General features: G+C 43.8%; 1 protein-coding gene across 1 annotated transcript in view; it reads right to left on the bottom strand.

The window, feature by feature from the left end:
- The window catches only part of kalrna (kalirin RhoGEF kinase a), a 103,764-nt gene that overhangs the window by 36,960 nt on the left and 61,804 nt on the right, over positions 1-5,000 (bottom strand). The gene's annotated exons all lie outside the window — the stretch shown is intronic.

Raw genomic sequence — 5,000 nt, 5'->3', positions numbered from 1 at the left:
GCAAATGAGTTGTAGAAGTATTTACTCCTTCAAACTAAAATACAGACACCTCCAACAATCTGTATACTAACACCTTTCAGTCCATTATATTCTACTCCACTTTAACTGTGTTTAAAAGCACACACATATATATATATATATATATATATATATATATATATATATATATATATATATATATATATATGTGTATGTATGTATGCAGCGGAGTGCAGTCCGGCCGCCTGTACTCACTCTGCTGCTCTCCTTGAACAGTTTAAAGCTCATCCACTTTGGCATGACGACCTCTCGCTCTGTCGCTCCCTTCGTCTCTGACAACTCCCTCGTTTGTGTCTCTGCCCGACACACACACACACACACACACACACACACACACACACTAACACGCCCTCTCTCTCTCTGAACAAACAGCCATAGCTCTGTATTGGATGGGGACAGCACTCTGCTTGGTGTGTGTGTGTGTGTGTGTGTGTGTGTGTGTGTGTGTGTGTGTTTGTCTCATCTTGTGGGGACCTCAATCTGTTTACACAGTTGCATTGTGGGGAACAACATTCCTTATGGGAACGAGTCCCCATAATGTGAATCATCACATTTCAGGGCGAAGACTTGATTTAAGGTCAGGTGTGTGTGTGTGTGTGTGTGTGTGTGTGTGTGTGTGTGTGTGTGTGTGTGTGTGAGAGATACACAAAAGTCATATGACCAGCAGATGGCTACTGTACGGCTTCAGTCTGAACCCGACACTGAATGCATTCGATTCATGAGAACACACACACGCACGTTAACACACATGCACGTAAACACACGCGCACGTAAACAATGGTGTCGCAGCCGCACGACAACACTTATTATTAAATCAGAAAAACTTTTTACGAGCGTAAAAAACGGCACGAGAAAGAGACGCTTCTTCTTCTTCCAGGTCCTCCAGAATAAATACAAAAAAGGTACAGCAGTTATATTTAACGTGAACTTATATTACGCTTAACTAGTATTAAACGGGGCAAAAGTGTTTTAAAGAGAATTGTATTAATAAGCTCGGACGTTACTGGTACTTTTTGAAGTCATATATCAAATCACACTGCTGCGTGTCCTCTGCCCTCTGAGTCGGAGCTGAGCTTCTTAAAGTAAGTGTAATAAAGCCAATACTTTATCAATACTCCTAATCAACAACATTTTAATCTGCTCTGTCCAGTTACTCTCAACCACTGGCTCCATGGTTTGAGCCCCCGATGCTGATTCTATACATACATTTAAGAAAAGGGGGATTTCCCTTCAGATTTGGCCCATCTCCAAACTTGCAGAACTACTTTTAGGCGCCATCATGTGACGGCGATGCCACATGTGTCACGTTGTAAAGTATGATGGAAGTGAGGTTGGACACCAGAAGGAAGCGATGTAATTCTAAATGTTGGGCCTGGTCCTCACTAATTGTACACGTGCATGTTTTCCTTCTTGACGGTTTACTTTACTTTGAGGTCTTCAATGGGGCTCGGACCTCACAGACCAGGTTCAGGGTCACGTACGCCTCTGAACTGCAGCGCGGAATAACACAAATATTATTTAAACGGGAAGAGTTTTGAGAGACGGTGCGTGAGGCATGACGTCGTCGATTATTCACAGCTTGTTTTTTCATGATGCATTAAAAAGAGACATTTGTTTTTAACCCTTAACTAAAAGCAGTTTGAGCCGACGCTCCTCACGAATGTTGCTCCAGTCGCACTTTTAGCTCTCGTTATTGTGGCGGAGGCTCATTTGAGAAGCAGCTCGGTGGCTCCCGGAGCCGGGAGGCCGATGCCGAGCGTCAACCTTCAAAGAAAGGGGGGGGGGGGGGGGGGGGGGGGGGAACGGGGGGAACGGGGGGCCGAAAAGTGGCCGAGACATTTCACACGGTGGCGATGGAGGAAAAAGTCTCCAAAAGTCGTTCCAAGATTCATCCTTTTGGGGACCAGAAGTATCCGTATTAAAATCCAACGGCAATTCATCAAAATGTTCGAGTCCGGACCGAAATGGGGGACCAACCAACGGACCAGTGTTAACTTAAGAAAATATATATATATTTTTTTTTTAAATATATACACACATATAGAATTTTTTTTTATCTATATGTATACATTTCTTTTTTGGGGGTTTATTTATTTATATATATATATATATATATATATATATATATATATATAAAAAACATAAAAAAAGAAAATATATATAAATAAATAAACCCAAAAAAAAAAGGATTTCTGCCAATCGGTCCAAGAGAATAATGTGTTAGTTTCGTTTATTGGTTCTGGCTCACAGAAGAATAAAAACCCTAACCCAGAGTTCTACTCCAACTGAAGGCGGTCCTCTGACCCACTGGGGGGGGGCTGCGGTGGAGCCACGAGGGCCGCCGCTGGAACGGTGCTTTAAATAACGCCGAGACCACAGACGGGACCACAGACGGGACCACAGACGGGACCACAGACGGGACCACAGACGACTCGGAGCGTCACGGGAAACAAAAGAAAGAAAAAAAAGAGAGCGAGACCTCGTTCCACTCGGCGTCCCGGAGCTGAGAGAGAAGGCAGAACCACCACAGACCTTATATCTGCAAAAAAAATACTTTAGAAACTATTTTTGTATGTTTTTTTAAGAACATTGTTGATTATTTTTGGGCTTTTTGCACCACGAAAAGGGGAAAAAAGGACTCGCTTAGCATTTAGAACGAAGCCAGCAAACTATGACTCCTTTAAACATTGACGGAGGCACACCAGACCCACTCCTCCTCCAGTTCTTGCCTTTCACAATAAAAGCCCCAGACACTACAATACACAGTTACACATTGGCAACTTCAATTCACGCGGAACATTTCTGCTAGAAAGGAAAAATCAATAAAAATATCTTAACGATTGAAGGAAAAGAAAGAAAAGAAAATTGTCCTTTTCGCCGTTTTCAGGAGGAAGATATAATAATACTGAATAATAATATTTCACTGCTGTTGAGTCGTGTTAACGAGATTGTTGTTGTTGTTGTTGTTGTTGAAGAACAGCTGAGAGAAACGGAGAAAGAAGGTAAGTGGCAAACAGAAAAATAGGGAGATTGGGGCGATTCGTCATACAAAAAGCTTCTCCATAAACCACCAGAAACAGTAGCTACCCACTCTGTCTACACGCACACGCACACGCACACACACACACACACACACACATTCTAGACCCAGACAGCCAGTGGAACATCTGACTGCGCCAATGTTGGGCTGTTATTATGGTATACGGGAAGTGGGCGGGGGGGCAGGATGAGAGAGAGATGTGAAAATTGCGAATGAAAAGGTTACAATTAAATGTGTGTGTGTGTGTGTGCGTGTGCGTGTGCGCGTGCGTGTGTGTGTCAGACGAGTGCGAGGCAAGACGGAGAAAAGGTACAAAGACTTTTTTTTTTTTTTTTTTTTTTATAATCGCTGCTAGCCATAAAACTATAAAACTATTATCCTTGTGATTAATTATTAAAAAGGTGATTATTGCAATGGAACTGATCAATACCCAAACTACACCTGGAAAGAGTGATCAGGTTCAGCTTGTTAAGACAATCAATCCACATCGTTACATCTCCCTTTTCTTCATGGTGTGTGTGTGTGTGTGTGTGTGTGTGTGTGTGTGTGTGTGTGTGTGTGTGTGTGTGTGTGTGTGTGTGTGTGTGTGTGTGTAGACTAGTAGTAGTCTAGGACTTTAAAAACAAATTAATTAGTCTCAAATGCATTCTTTTTGTTTTTAATTCAATAAACATGGAGTAGGTTTCTCCCAGAATGCCTCCAGTTTCAACCCCCCCCCCCCCTCCCCCATCTGTTGATTCTGGAAAGTGTTGTTAAATCCACACAGTTGCATCACCGCTGTTCACCCTCGTGGTGGGAATTAAGAAAGAAAGAAAGAAATAAAAACACCCTGAAAAGCGACAGCAGCTTCTCCTCCTCCTCCTCCTCCTCCTCCTCCTCCTCCTCCTCCTCCTCCTCCTCCTCCTCCTCCTCCTTCCCGGTATTCGCTGACTCGGGGGTAAAGACAGCGGCGTGCGCAGCAGACAGACGTTAGACCCAAAGTGCACCTCGAGAACACGCCGAGCGCGATAACTCAATAAACAGCGTTATCTTGGAGTCGCCTCCAGTTGCCTAAACATACAAGGATAAGGGCCTCGCGGTCGCCACGGCAACCGAACCAGGAGGAGGGGGAGGGGCGCGGGCCTTCAGGAAGAGGACGGGCATGCGTCCAAAAAAAATAATAAATGCAGCGTCTGCAGCGACGCCGCCGCCGCAAGTTATCCACTTAGAACGTGAACAAAAAGGATAAAAGTTAAAACATGGCAATAAAAGACGGTTTTATGGTCTGTAGCGTCGGCTCCGTCCTGCATGTTCTCATTCGTGCACAGTAAATAAAAAAAAATACAAAATATGAAACGGAACTAAATGTAGGAAACACAGAGAAGAGGAGGATCCAGAAATAGCCGGCGAGAGAGTCAACAACAACAACAACAACAACACCACCCACGCTCAATAAAAAACAATGAAGAAAAAGGCTTGAAAAAAAATAAATAATAATAATTAATTATGATGTTTTCATTGCGCAGCGGGAGGCGTGCAGAGCAATTAATAAATCAATAAATAAATCAATAAATCACATGCACAAAGTTAGAGGAAAGCTGATTTCTTTTCTCAGGCTTTTCTGATGCTCTAGTGTGTGTGTGTGTGTGTGTGTGTGTGTGTGTGTGTGTGTGTGTGTGTGTGTGTGTGTGTGTGTGTGTGTGTGTGTGTGTGTGTGTTTGGCTGACATTTAGAGGCCGGGTCGTGTGTAGGCGTGGGGGTTGCTCGGTAAAAAGGCCACACTGTGTAACACTACAGTGGGAGGCCATGGCTGACATCTGTGTGGGTGGATGTGTGCGTGTGTGTGTGTGTGTGTGTGTGTGTGTGTGTGTGTGTGTGTGTGTGTGTGTGTGTGTGTGTGTCGACTGGGAATAAGGAAGCACTGTAGTAACGTTGGGAGGAC

This window comes from Cyclopterus lumpus, chromosome 21 (assembly GCF_009769545.1).
Source record: "Cyclopterus lumpus isolate fCycLum1 chromosome 21, fCycLum1.pri, whole genome shotgun sequence".
NCBI lineage: Eukaryota > Metazoa > Chordata > Actinopteri > Perciformes > Cyclopteridae > Cyclopterus > Cyclopterus lumpus.
The sequence above is the reverse complement of the archived record's forward strand: the minus strand, read 5'-3'. Positions and strand labels throughout refer to the sequence as shown.